The sequence below is a fragment of the Ambystoma mexicanum genome, chromosome 13 (assembly GCF_040938575.1).
Source record: "Ambystoma mexicanum isolate Mex_15411 chromosome 13, UKY_AmexF1_1, whole genome shotgun sequence".
Taxonomy (NCBI): domain Eukaryota; kingdom Metazoa; phylum Chordata; class Amphibia; order Caudata; family Ambystomatidae; genus Ambystoma; species Ambystoma mexicanum.
In genome coordinates, this window is record NC_090938.1 from 542,781,482 (window position 1) to 542,800,728 (window position 19,247).

Genomic DNA, 19,247 nt, shown 5'->3' on the forward strand with positions numbered 1-19,247 from the left:
GAGAGAAAGGTTTAGTCATTGACAGGATGGTCACCAATAGGAAGGAAGGGGGCGGGGCATGTGTTTAGTTGAGCCCTGCCTCCCCCTAACTCATACAGGTGTGTTCCTCATCTTTATCAAGGACCCCATTGATGTGCGGGCTGGCAAGGCGGCCTGGATCTCCTGTCAGGTTTGGAAGAGTGGGCGGGGCAGAGAGAAAGGTTTAGTCATTGACAGGATGGTCACCAATAGGAAGGAAGGGGGCAGGCATGTGATTAGTTGAGCCCTGCCTCCCCCTAACTCATACAGGTGTGTTCCTCATCTTTGTCCAGGACCCCATTTATGTGCGGGCTGGCAAGGCGGCCTGGATCTCCTGTCAGGTTTGGAAGAGTGGGCGGGGCAGAGAGAAAGGTTTAGTCATTGACAGGATGGTCACCAATAGGAAGGAAGGGGGCGGGGCATGTGTTTAGTTGAGCCCTGCCTCCCTCTAACTCACATAGGCGTGTTCCCCATCCCTGCCCTTCCTTTGTCAGTTTCATTTCTTTCATTTTCCAGGATCCATAGAATGTCTGTATCCTTTGGCTCCACCGCTGGATGCTCGTTGGTTTCCTCGAGAAAGTACTTGTTACTCCCCAGCCTCCCCTTCTTGGATATAACTTAATGTCATGACCCCTTGTTCTACGAACACGTTTGCCAGACAGTTGCCAGTCTCTTGTCGACTCTGTATTGTGTTTGGCCCTCATTTTCCAAGTATGAAAACAGGTGTCAAACTGGGCGCAAAAGGTTGTTGTAACATTCCTGGGCGTTTTTCATTGCTTTAACAGGAGGCGCATGGAGCGGAATAACTGCTTCCGCTTTCCACCTACGCTGCGCCTGTCAAAACCTCATGTTTTCCCACCCAGATGTCATCCTATTGTGGTGGAAAAGCGTTGGATTCCCATGCAATCTTTCTGTTTTTACCACCGAACCCTGGTAGATCCCTTTGGAATCCTTTGCAAATGCCTCCCAGAAGGAGTTAGAACTTAAACTTTAGGCACACAATGGGCCTCATTACGACCCAGGCGGTAAGGGGTTTACGGCAGCGTAAACAGTGCCCACCCTTACCGCCTGAGTACGAGGTCCCTTAGCGCCATGGCGGATTTAATACCTGCTTTTAGCAGGTGTTAAAATCCATGGCGCTAAGGGACCATGTTGTTAATTACGCCACCATAATTTACGGTGGCGTAATTAACGCCTTCCCCACTCCCATTATGCCCTATGGGGGCAAAAATGGGAATGGGGAAGGGTAAATGGGGATTGGGGACTTACCGCCCCGCCAAGGTTGGAATGGGGCGGTAAGTCCGCCATCCACCATGGCGGAGTTGGGAACTTAGCGGCATGGACCATGGTGCTAATAGCGCCATGGTCCTCCGCCAAGGTCGTAATGAGGCCCAATGTGTGAAACTGGTCATCGCCAGGTTTAACGCTTTTCCTGGCACTTTGCAGTGCTAAGGACCTTAGCAGTCAACACCTAACACACTGAGCTTTCGGTATCAGGTAATATTATCCCCATAAATAATCTCGCCGGACATATAGTCGCAGGGAAACGGCATAGGCGACACTATTTATGGGGACAATATATGGGGTAAATTGGGATGGGGGTATCAGGGGTGTCCCCCGCTCCCTTTAAAGAAATATGGGGTTTGCAGGGGTGTCCCCAGTAGGTTGGTTCCATACTGCAAAATCGCCGCAAAAAAAACTAGAATGGCGCCATTTTTGCGGGGCTATTATCACATGGAACCGAGCTTTCTGCCCTCTGGATACGACCAAGTTGCACAGCAGTGGAAAAGTACGCGGTTCCTTCCATGCATTTGCACTTTATTTTGCAAATGAGGCTCTTCATTTAAATGTCTCTGTTCCCCCAGAGCTTCACTACTGAGGGCTACACCTGAGGGCCATGAATTTACTGGCATGCATGCGAGAGCCCCAAACAAAGCCACGGAAAGCTCCAAACAGTTGCCCACCTACACATAAACACACCCCCAATTGCCCCAAGGGGCAAATCACATCATTTATTTTATTTTTGCATTTATCGCAGCGCGCAAAGCCCGCAGGCAGCTAGGTGATAGTTGCAGACATTCATCCCAGCGGACCCTCGCACTGTTCTACACACACCTTCACTCTCCGCACCTTGCCTGACGATAGCCCCCAACAATCGTCCCCATTTGCCTTCTCTCTCGCTCCTCCGCAGCAGTAAGAAGCTGCCTTCCTGGTGTATAAGCACTATACATGGAGCTAGGATGGTGAGGTCTCTCCTCTTCCTGCTAAGCGCCACGGAGGGCCCTTATGTGTCGGTAATCAACCTAGATCACAGTGTCTTTCCTTTCCCCTGTCAGTGCAATGAAGAACTCTTAGAACTTTATATTTATTTATTTGCATTTTTAAAGCGCTCACAATCGAGGCACTGTTACAGAATTTTGTTGTTTTGGTCTTAGTTGCATATTTATAACGCACGTAAATAACCAGAGGTTTCTAAGCGCAGACCCGGGGATTGAACCTGTGCTGCTTCGTGTAGTCTTGCTTCCAAGGCGAGCACGTTGCCACTGAGCTATCCTCCCGGGACAATAGGCGTTATACAAGCAAGTTACTGAAAGCCAAACGGTGCCTCATAACCAGAGGCTTCTAAACCTGTGTTGCTTCGTGTAGTCTTGCTTCCAAGGCGAGCACGTTGCCACTGAGCTATCCTCCCGGGACAATAGGCGTTATACAAGCAAGTTACTGAAAGCCAAACGGTGCCTCATATCCCCTTCTCCCTTTGAACGGTTGGATTTGTATTTTAAAGCATTCATTATTTCAGCCTTTTTTCTTCCCCTTCTGCCTGGGTGGCCTCTGGAACTGGACACCATTCTCCAGTGAGGCCTTGTAGGTAGCGGGCTCCATGGGAACACGCCATCTTTTTATACTGGTCACCCAGCTTGCAGCTTTGCAATTGGGCCCCATTATACCCTTTGCTCCCCGTGTGCAGGCCTGTCCCTAGGGGCAGGCAACAGCCCAAGGCACAGATGGGGGCAGCAGTGCAGCAGGGGCAGCCTGTAAGTCTCCCACCTGGGAGAGCGGCGAGCCTTTGCATTGTAAGATCATTGTAAGGGCAGCAGTGCAGCAGGGATGGCCTGTAAGTCTCCCACCTAGGAGAGCAGCAAGCCTTCGCATTGTAAGATCAGGGCAGCAGTGCAGCAGGGACGGCCTTTAAGTCTCGCACCTGAGAGAGCGGCGAGCCTTCGCATTGTAAGATCAGGGAAGCAGTGCAGCAGGGGCAGCCTCTAAGTCTCCCACCTGGGAGAGCGGCGAACCTTTGCATTGTAAGATCAGGACAGCAGTGCAGCAGGGACGGCCTGTAAGTCTCCCACCTGGGAGAGCAGCGAGCCTTCGCATTGTAAGATCAGGGCAGCAGTGCAACAGGAACGGCCTTTAAGTCTCGCACCTAGGAGAGCAGCGAGCCTTTGCATTGTAAGATCAGGGCAGCAGTGCAGCAGGAGCAGCCTCTAAGTCTCCCACCTGGGAGACCGGCAAGCCTTTGCATTGTAAGATCAGGGCAGCATTGCAGCAGGGACTGCCTGTAAGTCTCCCACCTGGGAGAGCGGCAAGCCTTTGCTTTGTAAGATCAGGGCAGCAGTGCAGCACGGACAGCCTGTAAGTCTCCCACCTGGGAGAATGGCGAGCCTTTGCATTGTAAGATCAGGGCAGCAGTGCAGCAGGGACAGCCTGTAAGTCTCCCACCTGGGAGAGAAGCACGCCTTTGCATTGTAAAATCAGGGCAGCAGTGCAGCAGGGATGGCCTTTAAGACTCCCACTTGGGAGAGCAGCCAGCCTTTACATTGTAAGATCAGGGCAGCAGTGCAGCAGGGGCAGCCTGTAAGCTCCCACCTGGGAGAGCAGCAAGCCTTTACATTTTAAGATTAGGGCAGCAGTGCAGCAGGGGCGGCCTGTAAGTCTCCCACCTGGGAGAGCGGCGAGCCTTTGCATTGTAAGATCATTGTAAGGGCAGCAGTGCAGCAGGGACGGCCTGTAAGTCTCCCACCTGGGAGAGCAGCAAGCCTTCGCATTGTAAGATCAGGGCAGCAGTGCAGCAGGGACGGCCTTTAAGTCTTGCACCTGGGAGAGCGGTGAGCCTTTGCATTGTAAGATCAGGGCAGCAGTGCAGCAGGGTCAGCCTGTAAGTCTCCCACCTGGGAGAGCGGCGAGCCTTTGCATTGTAAGATCAGGGCAGCAGTGCAGCAGGGATGGCCTGTAAGTCTCCCACCTGGGAGAGCAGCAAGCCTTCGCATTGTAAGATCAGGGCACCAGTGCAGCAGGGACGGCCTTTAAGTCTCCCACCTGGGAGAGCGGCGAGCCTTTGCTTTGTAAGATCAGGGCAGCAGTGCAGCACGGACAGCCTGTAAGTCTCCCACCTGGGAGAGCAGCGAGCCTTTGCATTGTAAGATCAGGGCAGCAGTGCAGCCGGGACGGCCTTTAAGACTCCCACTTGGGAGAGCAGCCAGCCTTTGCATTGTAAGATCAGGGCAGCAGTGCAGCAGAGGCAGCCTGTAAGCTCCCACCTGGGAGAGCAGCGAGCCTTTGCATTGTAAGATCATTGTAAGGGCAGCAGTGCAGCAGGGACGGCCTGTAAGTCTCCCACCTGGGAGAGCAGCAAGCCTTCGCATTGTAAGATCAGGGCAGCAGTGCAGCAGGGACGGCCTTTAAGACTCCCACTTGGGAGAGCAGCCAGCCTTTGCATTGTAAGATCAGGGCAGCAGTGCAGCAGGGGCAGCCTGTAAGCTCCCACCTGGGAGAGCAGCGAGCCTTTGCATTTTAAGATCAGTGCAGCAGCGGCGGCCTGTAATTCTCCCACCTGGGAGAGCAGCGAGCCTTTGCATTTTAAGATCAGGGCAGTAGTGCAGCAGGGAGGGCCTTTAAGTCTCCCACCTGGGAGAACAGTGAACCTTAGCATTGTAAGATCAGGGCAGCAGTGCAGCAGGGGCAGCCTGTAAGTCTCCCACCTGGGAGAGCAGGGATCCTTTGCATTCTAAGATCAGGGCAGCAGAGCAGCAGGGACGGCCTTTAAGTCTCGCACCTGGGAGAGCAGCGAGCCTTTGCATTGTAAGATAAGGACAGCAGTGCAGCAGGGACGGCCTTTAAGACTCCCACCTGGGAGAGCAGCGAGTCTTTGCATTGTAAGATCAGGACAGCTGTGCAGCAGGGACAGCCTGTAAGTCTCCCACCAGGGAGAGCAGCGAGCCTTTGCATTGTAAGATCAGGGCAGCAGTGCAGCAGGGGTGGCCTGTAAGTCTCGCACCTGGGAGAGCAGCGAGCCTTTGCATTGTAAGATCAGGGCAGCAGTGCAGCAGGGGCGGCCTGTAAGTCTCCCACCTGGGTGAGCAGCGATCCTTTGCATTGTAAGATCAGGGCAGCAGTGCAGCAGGGGCAGCCTGTAAGTCTCGCACCTGGGAGAGCAGCGAGCCTTTGCATTGTAAGATCAGGGCAGCTTTGCAGCAGGGGCGGCCTGTAAGTCTCCCACCTGGGAGAGCAGCGAGCCTTTGCATTGTAAGATCAGGGCAGCAGTGCAGCAGGGGAAGCCTGTAAGTCTCCCACCTGGGAGAGCAGGGAGCATTTGCATTGTAAGATCAGGGCAGCAGTGCAGCAGGGGCGGCCTGTAAGTCTCCCACCTGGGAGAGCAGCGAGCCTTTGCATTGTAAGATCAGGGCAGCAGTGCAGCAGGGGCAGCCTGTAAGTCTCCCACCTGGGAGAGCAGGGAGCCTTCGCATTGTAAGATCAGGGCAGCAGTGCAGCAGGGACGGCCTTTAAGACTCCCACTTGGGAGAGCAGCCAGCCTTTGCATTGTAAGATCAGGGCAGCAGTGCAGCAGGGGCAGCCTGTAAGCTCCCACCTGGGAGAGCAGCGAGCCTTTGCATTTTAAGATCAGTGCAGCAGCGGCGGCCTGTAATTCTCCCACCTGGGAGAGCAGCGAGCCTTTGCATTTTAAGATCAGGGCAGTAGTGCAGCAGGGAGGGCCTTTAAGTCTCCCACCTGGGAGAACAGTGAACCTTAGCATTGTAAGATCAGGGCAGCAGTGCAGCAGGGGCAGCCTGTAAGTCTCCCACCTGGGAGAGCAGGGATCCTTTGCATTCTAAGATCAGGGCAGCAGTGCAGCAGGGACGGCCTTTAAGTCTCGCACCTGGGAGAGCAGCGAGCCTTTGCATTGTAAGATAAGGACAGCAGTGCAGCAGGGACGGCCTTTAAGACTCCCACCTGGGAGAGCAGCGAGTCTTTGCATTGTAAGATCAGGACAGCTGTGCAGCAGGGACAGCCTGTAAGTCTCCCACCAGGGAGAGCAGCGAGCCTTTGCATTGTAAGATCAGGGCAGCAGTGCAGCAGGGGTGGCCTGTAAGTCTCGCACCTGGGAGAGCAGCGAGCCTTTGCATTGTAAGATCAGGGCAGCAGTGCAGCAGGGGCGGCCTGTAAGTCTCCCACCTGGGTGAGCAGCGATCCTTTGCATTGTAAGATCAGGGCAGCAGTGCAGCAGGGGCAGCCTGTAAGTCTCGCACCTGGGAGAGCAGCGAGCCTTTGCATTGTAAGATCAGGGCAGCAGTGCAGCAGGGACGGCCTTTAAGACTACCACCTGGGGGAGCGGCGAACATTTGCAATGTAAGATCAGGAGCGGCCAGAAGTGGGGATGATAGCCAGCCTCGCCCCTGTACATCTACCCCCCCCCCATGATGCAGCTAATGGCTTCGCCTTCATCATCTGCTTTTTAAAGCCCCCCCTCCTTCTCTTCGTGAAACGATGCCCCCCTGAACTGCCTCACAACCTTGGACGGTGTGATAGATGCCCCATAGGGACACTGGCACCGTGCCATAATGGAGGGTTGGGGTTCATGGTGGGCTTGATTCTGGTATCTTAATGAAGGGCAAAAGACTGCCTGCGGGGCTAGGAGGGTACGTGGCGAGGGCTGGGAGGCATACGCGCACGGCCAAAGGATGGCATAATGTATGAGGAGGCGGGTAGGGCCGGGCATTCACTTATGCTCTTGCAGTGGGGAAAAGGCTCATTTTCTTGCACCTGTGATGTTTTAGGGCGATCAGATGAGTGACTCCACGCCACCTGGACACCGCTGGGAATATCACTGGTTTCTGAAATGTCAATGAGGATGAACCCCAAAAAACACTACATCACCCAGAATGCATTTTCTGTTACACGCACGCGCAGGGCTGGAGAACAAGCGTTCAGCTGACTTAGAGTTACCATGACAAATTATTCTCTTTACTGGGAGGCCAAAGAGTAAGTAGGTGAAAGGGGAATATTAGTGCCCAATCTCTTTGCTGCTGCAAAGACAGAGGATGCCGGAGTTGGACACATGGGAGGGTAATGGTTTAAAGCTTAAGAGAAACACTGCCTTTGCAGAGGCACTCGTGCCGGGGCAGTTTCTGTGTGTTATTTGCTGTGAAATAATTGTGTGTGTAAAGTTAGAAAAGAAGCATTGCCAAAGCCAAAGGGGTTGATTTGTGGGTAGAAACCTTGCCTTTATTGCCACTGCAGGTATTGAGGTCCCATGCCCGTGTACCCTCACAATGTGCCTAGTGTTACAATGTCATACCCAAGTTTCCATACGTGTCTAGGTTTTGCTAGCATGGGTTCACATGCAACATATTCAAGGTATACTTATCATGCAGTCAGGTACATATATCATTGGCAGGCAGCCACACACATGTACTAGGTAGCCTTTGCCATCAGACACTAGCAACTCACACACAATGTACTAGGTATTTATTCTTGCATCAGGTAACAACAAAACGGTGATTTGTATAGCGCTTCGTGCAGATGGACTGCTTCTAAGTTCTGTAATAATCGGTGTTATCACCCACTGAAGGCACTGGATTCCTCGCCCTCAGGAGATTAAAGGGCCCAGCCTGCACAGCTAGGGGTAGAGTTTATGGCAGAGCATCATCCTATTCCTGAAATGGGCACACCATTTGGCTGCTAGTGCCATCACATGCCTAAGTAGTCGTGCCATGTTCTAGATATTGCCATCCTATATACAGGTACTCTCTCTATATGGCAGACTTTATTTATTTATTTGTTTATTGTGAACTGGTTTACGAAAATGTAGCCGCACGCACGTGTCTACCATGTAGGGCGTAATTTGGCATTCGGTGCTCATGCGCACAGACCATTTGGGAGCTATTGTTCCTGTGGCAACATGGCTGCTTCGCCTCAAAGCCTACCTGCTTTCGCCTTCTCCAATAGCGCTTTGAAGCAGCTTCCAGGTACTCTTTGTTAGCTAACCTTGCTTACCATAGCTGGACATTGACAGCTTTTTCCCAAGGACCCCTCTTCCACTCTTCTCTGGGAGCAATTGGGGCGGCCTCTAAGCGCTGTGTTCACCAACTCCAGAGCGCTACGGTCTCCCGCTACACTTGCAAGTGAGAGCGACATGGTTGGAACAATTACCAAGAGTGCCCTGCCTTCAGATAATAATCAACATAAACATGGACAATGAACATACTTTAACATTGCTGTTTCGTCACTATTTCGTCACGGAGACGTGTCCATGTTTCTTTTGGCTGCGTTGATCCTCAGTTCCGCCCTCCACGCCCCACTTCCGCCCCCTTGGTGACATAATAATAGCAGGAATCGCTGTGAGAGTAGTGTTCAGGCGGCTCCTCTGCGGCAGGCTGAATGAGTGGCAAATAGCACAGGGTATTATTAGCCCACTGTATCTATCTCTGAGGGGCGAAAGGCTGCCTGCTCACTTTGGGGTTAGAACTGGAAGCTTCTTTTAGATATCAGCAGTAAGGGATCAACCCTCTGAGCTATCTGACCGCTATATAACCCCCCTTCTCTACCAGCTCCACTACATGGTCGCCAAGTGGTCGGCGGTGGACCAATGCCGCCTCATATACACACGCTCCTGTCAGCCGTGCCGTGCACCAGTCCTCTCTGACACCTGGCCATCACCCCCGGGAAGAGAGTGAGGGCCAGAGGGCAGAGCAGCGCCCCAGTGCCAGTATCCGCTCTTGTTTGGATTCTGTTACCATGTTCAGGGGAGCTGTGGCACATGGGTTGGGTGCCCTGAGGTCATTCCACAAAGCACAAACTCCCAGTAAACATTTCTCCTGCCATATGTCCAGCCAAATAGTTGGGTGCGGTCCGTGAGTGCTCGCTCGAATGCTTGGGCTACGCAGCGCCCTTAAACAGCATCTGTTTGCATGGGCCCCTCAAGGGCGGGGGCAGCACATATCAGGAAGTCCTGTCTCTCCAGGCATGGACCTTTCCGCGTTGATTCCAACCGCCCTCACTTGCAGGCCTATGCGCCCAATCGATACAACAAAACTGCAAGTGGTATTGGCTGACAAGCCAGGAGTGGACGCCTTGTCTCGGGAGGATAGCTCAGGAGCAACGTGCTCGCCTTGGAAGTAAGACGACATGGAACAACACAGGTTCGATCCCCGGGTCTGCGCTTAGAAACCTCTGGGTATTAAGCGTGTTATAAATAACCTACCATATCATACATGTGGCCTTGTTGATCTGGGGTAGGTAGCAACTGTGCAAAATCACTGTGGAGGAGAGTGGTGGGTAGCTGGGGCTGCATTGAGGGTCTCTGGTAAACCCAGTAACCCTTTGCATAGCTGGCCAGCAGTGCCCTTACAGATAATTCCTCTATTCCCTCTACTTCAAGCGCCCACGACTCCCTAAAAGATCTTCAGACTAATGAATAGTCTTTATAGCAGAGACGTGGCCGGGAGAAAAGCTCAGGGGCAACGAGTTTGTCTTGGAATCAAGATAGCGCAAAGTGACACAGGTTCAAATCCCTGTACCGTGCTTAGAGACTGGTCTCTGGTATTTAGGTGCTATACAAAATGAGAGAAGATCCTGGAACATATAGTCTTCTTCCAGTAATGTTGCAAACATTTTAACTAAGCCTCAAATACCAACTAAGGGGTTATTATCCTGGGGTAATTGCCCGTCTCCAAGTTATTGCTCGAGGTGAAGCTGAGTGCTATACACTGTGAAAGAGTCGTTATCTCAAGTAATAATGGCCCCTGCCGAGTTCTGTGAGGCTAACCGTAAATGGAGCTGTGCAATTAAAAAGGAAAGCGCTTTAATTGTGAGGAAGACATTGGGCCTCATTACGAGTTTGGCGGTAGCCGTGCCCTTAATAGGGAATGGGGATGGTCCGGGTCCGGGTTCCCTGATCTCTGGCAAAGGGGCCCTCAGTATGGAAATGGGGTGATTTCGGGGGTTCCCAATGCCTAATCATAACAGTGGCATGAAGCCCTCTGTGTGGTGTGTGTGTTCAACAGTGTGCATGTGTACTATTATTATGGTTAGCTGTGTTGTTGGAATTTGGGAGGTGCTCCCACCTGTGTATTACCTTCCATGTGATTGCATGTTGGGCGTATTGTGGTGGTTGTTCCATGTGTGACCATTATGGCTGTTTTGGAGGCCTTTCGTGCTGGGTTGGCCATTAGGTGTTGTGTTTTGCCTTGCTACGACCTGCAGAGGAGCTGGCCTGTGCACTGTTTACTCATTGTGAGAGTGCAGCTTGTCTCTGCTCTCTTGCTGCTGTGAGGACCCACAGAGCTTTCCTGTCCCGTCTACGCGCTCTCCTTTAGATTTGGCGATAAGGTGGTGCTTGGGTAGCACCTATAAGCCATAACTATTACACTGTAGTACACTTAGGAGGGGGCTGGAACGTGCGGAGGAACACACAGCTTGGGGCGTTGTTTGATTATTTGCCCACCCATTGCTTGCCCATGCTGATCCCTATGATTATTACCACCGCCTATCTGCCCCACTCCACCCAAAGCACATTCTCCTGCTGGCATCTCTCAGAGTTGGCTACATCAAGCAGTAACATCAAACATTAACCTGGCTGTTATTTCTAAGCAGTCTGCTGAGAGTTAATGGTTTCATTCTAGCTGTAAATGTGCCAGAGGTGTAATTAAAAATATCTTACCCAAGTGTGTCTTCAGCCACTTGATTTATATCTCTTCCTTGCACTGAAGTCCTGTGGACTGTAAGCAGTGACCAAGCCAACAGTTTTGGCCTGTGCATAGCTATTGGTCATTTGCCAGGCACTGTTGTCATATGCGATGTAAGCACACCATGTTCCAGCTGTTGACACCTATGGGCAGCTATCACTGTTATGGCGGTGCCTGGCAAATTCCTATCCTTTGCCTACACAAAAGCCCACACTGTTGACTTGGGCAATGCTTGTTTATTCATTTGTCGTGGATAAGTGAGTGAAGCGATACTCTAACCGCTATCACCAAAAGTAGATCCTGAAAAGGGCACATTGCCTAATGCACATTGATTTATTGTTTGGGCTATTAGGCGGCGCTACGGCGCCACCTATAAGACAAAACGATTGCGTTAGAGTACAGCTAGGTAGGAGATGACATGTGAGGAGGGACACAAATCGTGTAAGTGTTGTTTGGTTATTTACCCACCCATTGACTGCCCATGGCAATGCTAATCCCTATGGCCATTGCCACCCACTGCTTGCCCTTCCCCGCCCAAAAAACATCCTCCTGTGAACTCTTTGAGCTCACACTATCAAGCAGTCAAATCAAACTTTAGCCTGCCAGTGTTATTTCTAAGCAGTCTACTGGGAGTTAGCAGCTAATTTGCAGCATGTACATTACACACATTGAAAATGACATGAGTTGAAAGCCAAGGCTCGGAGTGAATGATCCAGGAGTGATGTGAAGTGCAGAAACTGGGCACTAATCTGTAATCGTGAACAGGTTTATTCCAATTCAGCATGTCCTCCTGAGCAGTTACTTGGCATGCAGGTTACTACTGTGTGGTGGACAAAATAACGTGTGTTGCTGCCGGCCAAGTGAATCTAACCCAAGGGGACAGGGACACTCCCATTTACTAAAAGGCTGTGGCGTTGCCTTGCTGTCACTTCATGTCCTCTGACGTCACTTCCCTTGGTGTTGCCCTCCTGTACGCTAATTACTACCCCATTTATTCTTTGAGCACTTGTTATGCTAAGTCACTGGGAATTATACCACACACCGCTGCTATTTGCATGATCTGCAGGCGCTCTGGTGAATCTGAAAGAAAGGGGAGCGGGCTAGATGTATGGGGAGTGAAGAGGAGGGGAAATAAAGAGGTTAGGAGTATAGGGAGAGAAGAGGAGGGGAAATAAAGTGGCTAGGAGTATGGGGAGAGAAGAGGAGGGGAAATAAAGAGGCTAGGAGTATGGGGAGAGAAGAGGAGGGGAAATAAAGAGGCTAGGAGTATGGGGAGAGAAGAGGAGGGGAAATAAAGTGGCTAGGTGGGTGGGGAGAGAAGAGGGGGGGAAAAAAGAGGCTAGGTGTGTGGGGAGAGAAGAGGAGGGGAAATAAAGAGGCTAGGTGTATGGGTAGTGAAGGGGAAATAAAGAAGCTAGGTGTGTGGGGAGAGAAGAGGAGGGGAAATAAAGAGGCTAGGTGTATGGGGAGAGAAGAGGAGGGGAAATAAAGAGGCTAGGTGTGTGGGGAGAGAAGAGGAGGGGAAATAAAGAGGCTAGGTGTATGGGGAGCGAAGAGGAGGGGAAATAAAGAGGCTAGGTGTATGGGGAGAGAAGAGGAGGGGAAGGGGAATAAAGAGGCGAGGTGTATGGGGAGAGAAGAGGAGGGGAAATAAAGAGGCTAGGTGTATGGGGAGAGAAGAGGAGGGGAAATAAAGAGACTAGGTGTGTGGGGAGAGAAGAGGAGGGGAAATAAAGAGGCTAGGTGTATGGGGAGAGAAGAGGAGGGGAAATAAAGAGGCTAGGTGTATGGGAAGAGAAGAGGAGGGGAAATAAAGAGGCTAGGTGTATGGGGAGAGAAGAGGAGGGGAAATAAAGAGGCTAGGTGAATGGGGAGAAAAGAGGAGGGGAAATAAAGAGGCTAGGTGTATGGGGAGAGAAGAGGAGGGGAAATAAAGAGGCTAGGTGTATGGGGAGAGAAGAGGAGGGAATATAAAGAGGCTAGGTGTATGGGGAGTGAAGAGGAGGGGAAATAAAGATGCTAGGTGTATGCGGAGAGAAGAGGAGGGGAAGTAAAGAGGCTAGGTGTATGGGGAGTGAAGAGGAGGGGAAATAAAGAGGCTAGGTGTATGGGGAGAGAAGAGGAGGGGAAATAAAGAGGCTAGGTGTATGGGGAGAGAAGAGGAGGGGAAATAAAGAGGCTAGGTGTATGGGGAGAGAAGAGGAGGGGAAACAAAGAGGCTAGGTGTATGGGGAGAGAAGAGGAAGGGAAATAAAGAGGCTAGGTGTATGGGGAGTGAAGAGGAGGGGAAATAAAGAGGTCAGGTGTATGGGGAATGAAGAGGAGGGGAAATAAAGGAACTAGGTGTATGGGGAGAGAAGAGGAGGGGAAATAAAGAAGCTAGGTGTGTGGGGAGAGAAGAGGAGGGGAAATAAAGAGGCTAGGTGTATGGGGAGAGAAGAGGAGGGGAAATAAAGAGGCTAGGTGAATGGGGAGAAAAGAGGAGGGGAAATAAAGAGGCTAGGTGTATGGGTAGTGAAGGGGAAATAAAGAAGCTAGGTGTGTGGGGAGAGAAGAGGAGGGGAAAAAAGAGGCTAGGTGTGTGGGGAGAGAAGAGGAGGGTAAATAAAGAGGCTAGGTGTATGGGGAGTGAAGAGGAGGGGAAATAAAGAGGCTAGGTGTATGGGGAGAGAAGAGGAAGGGAAATAAAGAGGCTAGGTGTATGGGGAGTGAAGAGGAGGGGAAATAAAGAGGTCAGGTGTATGGGGAATGAAGAGGAGGGGAAATAAAGGAACTAGGTGTATGGGGAGAGAAGAGGAGGGGAAATAAAGAAGCTAGGTGTGTGGGGAGAGAAGAGGAGGGGAAATAAAGAGGCTAGGTGTATTGGGAGGGAAGAGGAGGGGAAATAAAGAGGCTAGGTGTATGGGGAGTGAGGAGGAGGGGAAATAAAGAGGCTAGGTGTTTGGGGAGAGAAGAGGAAGGGAAATAAAGAGGCTAGGTGTATGGGGAGAGAAGAGGAGGGGAAATAAAGAGGCTAGGTGTATGGGGAGAGAAGAGGAGGGGAAATAAAGAGGCTAGGTGTATGGGGAGAGAAGAGGGGGGAAATAAAGAGGCTAGGTGTGTGGGGAGAGAAGAGGAGGGGAAATAAAGAGGCTAGGTGTATGGGGAGAGAAGAGGAGGGGAAATAAAGAGGCTAGGTGTATGGGTAGTGAGGAGGAGGGGAAAGAAAGAGGCTAGGTGTATGGGGAGAGAAGAGGAGGGGAAATAAAGAGGCTAGGTGTATGGGGAGAGAAGAGGAGGGGAAATAAAGAGACTAGGTGTGTGGGGAGAGAAGAGGAGGGGAAATAAAGAGGCTAGGTGTATGGGGAGAGAAGAGGAGGGGAAATAAAGAGGCTAGGTGTATGGGAAGAGAAGAGGAGGGGAAATAAAGAGGCTAGGTGTATGGGGAGAGAAGAGGAGGGGAAATAAAGAGGCTAGGTGAATGGGGAGAAAAGAGGAGGGGAAATAAAGAGGCTAGGTGTATGGGGAGAGAAGAGGAGGGGAAATAAAGAGGCTAGGTGTATGGGGAGAGAAGAGGAGGGAATATAAAGAGGCTAGGTGTATGGGGAGTGAAGAGGAGGGGAAATAAAGATGCTAGGTGTATGCGGAGAGAAGAGGAGGGGAAGTAAAGAGGCTAGGTGTATGGGGAGTGAAGAGGAGGGGAAATAAAGAGGCTAGGTGTATGGGTAGTGAAGGGGAAATAAAGAAGCTAGGTGTGTGGGGAGAGAAGAGGAGGGGAAAAAAGAGGCTAGGTGTGTGGGGAGAGAAGAGGAGGGTAAATAAAGAGGCTAGGTGTATGGGGAGTGAAGAGGAGGGGAAATAAAGAGGCTAGGTGTATGGGGAGAGAAGAGGAAGGGAAATAAAGAGGCTAGGTGTATGGGGAGTGAAGAGGAGGGGAAATAAAGAGGTCAGGTGTATGGGGAATGAAGAGGAGGGGAAATAAAGGAACTAGGTGTATGGGGAGAGAAGAGGAGGGGAAATAAAGAAGCTAGGTGTGTGGGGAGAGAAGAGGAGGGGAAATAAAGAGGCTAGGTGTATTGGGAGAGAAGAGGAGGGGAAATAAAGAGGCTAGGTGTATGGGGAGTGAGGAGGAGGGGAAATAAAGAGGCTAGGTGTTTGGGGAGAGAAGAGGAGGGGAAATAAAGAGGCTAGGTGTATGGGGAGAGAAGAGGAGGGGAAATAAAGAGGCTAGGTGTATGGGGAGAGAAGAGGAGGGGAAATAAAGAGGCTAGGTGTATGGGGAGAGAAGAGGGGGGAAATAAAGAGGCTAGGTGTGTGGGGAGAGAAGAGGAGGGGAAATAAAGAGGCTAGGTGTATGGGGAGAGAAGAGGAGGGGAAATAAAGAGGCTAGGTGTATGGGGAGTGAGGAGGAGGGGAAAGAAAGAGGCTAGGTGTATGGGGAGAGAAGAGGAGGGGAAATAAAGAGGCTAGGTGTATGGGGAGAGAAGAGGAGGGGAAATAAAGAGACTAGGTGTGTGGGGAGAGAAGAGGAGGGGAAATAAAGAGGCTAGGTGTATGGGGAGAGAAGAGGAGGGGAAATAAAGAGGCTAGGTGTATGGGAAGAGAAGAGGAGGGGAAATAAAGAGGCTAGGTGTATGGGGAGAGAAGAGGAGGGGAAATAAAGAGGCTAGGTGAATGGGGAGAAAAGAGGAGGGGAAATAAAGAGGCTAGGTGTATGGGGAGAGAAGAGGAGGGGAAATAAAGAGGCTAGGTGTATGGGGAGAGAAGAGGAGGGAATATAAAGAGGCTAGGTGTATGGGGAGTGAAGAGGAGGGGAAATAAAGATGCTAGGTGTATGCGGAGAGAAGAGGAGGGGAAGTAAAGAGGCTAGGTGTATGGGGAGTGAAGAGGAGGGGAAATAAAGAGGCTAGGTGTATGGGGAGAGAAGAGGAGGGAAATAAAGAGGCTAGGTGTATGGGGAGAGAAGAGGAGGGGAAATAAAGAGGCTAGGTGTATGGGGAGAGAAGAGGAGGGGAAACAAAGAGGCTAGGTGTATGGGGAGAGAAGAGGAAGGGAAATAAAGAGGCTAGGTGTATGGGGAGTGAAGAGGAGGGGAAATAAAGAGGTCAGGTGTATGGGGAATGAAGAGGAGGGGAAATAAAGGAACTAGGTGTATGGGGAGAGAAGAGGAGGGGAAATAAAGAAGCTAGGTGTGTGGGGAGAGAAGAGGAGGGGAAATAAAGAGGCTAGGTGTATGGGGAGAGAAGAGGAGGGGAAATAAAGAGGCTAGGTGAATGGGGAGAAAAGAGGAGGGGAAATAAAGAGGCTAGGTGTATGGGTAGTGAAGGGGAAATAAAGAAGCTAGGTGTGTGGGGAGAGAAGAGGAGGGGAAAAAAGAGGCTAGGTGTGTGGGGAGAGAAGAGGTGGGTAAATAAAGAGGCTAGGTGTATGGGGAGTGAAGAGGAGGGGAAATAAAGAGGCTAGGTGTATGGGGAGAGAAGAGGAAGGGAAATAAAGAGGCTAGGTGTATGGGGAGTGAAGAGGAGGGGAAATAAAGAGGTCAGGTGTATGGGGAATGAAGAGGAGGGGAAATAAAGGAACTAGGTGTATGGGGAGAGAAGAGGAGGGGAAATAAAGAAGCTAGGTGTGTGGGGAGAGAAGAGGAGGGGAAATAAAGAGGCTAGGTGTATGGGGAGAGAAGAGGAGGGGAAATAAAGAGGCTAGGTGTATGGGGAGTGAGGAGGAGGGGAAATAAAGAGGCTAGGTGTTTGGGGAGAGAAGAGGAGGGGAAATAAAGAGGCTAGGTGTATGGGGAGAGAAGAGGAGGGGAAATAAAGAGGCTAGGTGTATGGGGAGAGAATAGGAGGGGAAATAAAGAGGCTAGGTGTATGGGGAGAGAAGAGGGGGGAAATAAAGAGGCTAGGTGTGTGGGGAGAGAAGAGGAGGGGAAATAAAGAGGCTAGGTGTATGGGGAGAGAAGAGGTGGGGAAATAAAGAGGCTAGGTGTGTGGGGAGAGAAGAGGAGGGGAAATAAAGAGGCTAGGTGTATGGGGAGTGAAGAGGAGGTGAAATAAAGAGGCTAGGTGTATGGGAGAGAAGAGGAGGGGAAGGGGAATAAAGAGGCGAGGTGTATGGGGAGAGAAGAGGAGGGGAAATAAAGAGGCTAGGTGTATGGGGAGAGAAGAGGAGGGGAAATAAAGAGACTAGGTGTGTGGGGAGAGAAGAGGAGGGGAAATAAAGAGGCTAGGTGTATGGGGAGAGAAGAGGAGGGGAAATAAAGAGGCTAGGTGTATGGGGAGAGAAGAAGAGGGGAAATAAAGAGGCTAGGTGTATGGGGAGAGAAGAGGAGGGGAAATAAAGAGGCTAGGTGAATGGGGAGAAAAGGGGAGGGGAAATAAAGAGGCTAGGTGTATGGGGAGAGAAGAGGAGGGGAAATAAAGAGGCTAGGTGTATGGGGAGAGAAGAGGAGGGGAAATAAAGAGGCTAGGTGTATGGGGAGAGAAGAGGAGGGGAAACAAAGAGGCTAGGTGTATGGGGAGAGAAGAGGAGGGGAAACAAAGAGGCTAGGTGTATGGGGAGAGAAGAGGAGTGCTAGGTGTATGGGGAGAAAAGAGGGGAAATAAAGGCAGGATCATTTTGCTGCTGTGTTGATGCGTGCATGCACGTTGTTCGGAAATACTTGAGTACTTTGTGTGTGGGTCTGTGCCTGGCACATCGTTGTGCACACTTCAGTGGTAACAAGCAGTCAGTCCGGACTTGGTTCTGTCCATTCTCCTGTTCTTGTTTAAAATGCAGTCTCCCTGTGAAGACCCACAGCCGTGGGTGTTTCTTTGCAGTTTAGAGACATTTTTGTCTTTTATCTCTGGCCATGGGATTTGCTCTGGTGAAGACTTGCAGCATTGGGGTTTGGATGTATAGGGATGGTGGAGTGCCCGTCAGAGGGATTCATCCTATGTGGACACTGGATGTTGGATGATTTGTGCTGGCTTTTCATATACATGGCAGGTGCTCCCGCGCCGTCCCATTGTTGGGTGATCCTTAGCTTTTATGTCGATGGTGGTGCTCCCGACATGTTTGTTCATCCGTTGAAGACTTGCAGTGCCTGATTTTCCTTGGCTCCTTATATATGTACGGTGGTGTTCCTATCTACGGTCTTCGTCGTTGGAGGACAACTCTGGTTCTATCTAACTAGGACCAGCGCAGGAGTCACGGCACTAGGTTACTGATGGCTCTCCTCTAGAGCTGGGCGATGGCTATATCTAACTAGGGCCATATCAGGTGTCCTGGGACGTGATTCATGCAGACTCTCCTCTAGATCTGGCCGATGGCTCTGGCTATATCTAACTAGGACCAGCGCAGGTGTCCTGGGACTTGATTCATGCAGACTCTCCTCTAGATCTGGCCGATGGCTCTGGCTATATCTAACTTGGACCAGCGCAGGTGTCCTGAGACGTGATTCATGCAAACTGTCCTCTAGATCTGGGTGATGGCTCTGGCTATATTTAACTTGGACCAGATCAGGTGTCCTGGGACTTGATTCATGCAGACTCTCCTCTAGATCTGGGCGATGGCTCTGGCTATATCTAACTAGGACCAGCGCAGGAGACATGGCACTAGGTTACCAATGGCTCTCCTCTAGATCTGGGCAATGGCTATGGCTATATCTAACTAGGGCCAGATCAGGTGTCCTGGGACGTGATTCATGCAGACTGTCCTCTAGATCTGGGCAATGGCTCTGGCTTTATCTAACTCAGACCAGCGCAGGTGTCCTGAGACGTGATTCACGCAGACTGTCCTCTAGATCTGGGTGATGGCTCTGGCTATATCTAACGAGGACCAGCGCAGGTGTCCTGGCACTAGGTTACTGATGGCTCTCCTCTAGATCTGGGTGATGGCTCTGGCTTTATCTAACTCGGACCAGCGCAGGTGTCCTGAGATGTGATTCATGCAGACTGTCCTCTAGATCTAGGTGTTGGCTCTGGTTATATCTAACGAGGACCAGCGCAGGTGTCCTGGCACTAGGTTACTGATGGCTCTCCTCTAGATCTGGGTGATGGCTCTTGCTATAGCTAACGAGGATCAGCGCAGGAGTCCTGGCACTAGGTTACTGATGGCTCTCCTCTAGATCTGGACGATGGCTCTGGCTATATCTAACTAGGACCAGCACAGGTGTCCCTGCACTAGGTTACTGATGGCTCTCCTCTAGATCTGGACGATGGCTCTGGCTATATCTAACTAGGACCAGCGCAGGAGTCACGGCACTAGGTTACTGATGGCTCTCCTCTAGAGCTGGGCGATGGCTATATCTAACTA

The 19,247-nt window shown here is 51.2% G+C and overlaps 1 protein-coding gene across 2 annotated transcripts in view; it reads left to right on the forward strand.

Annotated features, from left to right (window-relative positions):
* The window catches only part of FAM171A2 (family with sequence similarity 171 member A2), a 355,167-nt gene that overhangs the window by 127,798 nt on the left and 208,122 nt on the right, over positions 1 to 19,247 (forward strand). The gene's annotated exons all lie outside the window — the stretch shown is intronic.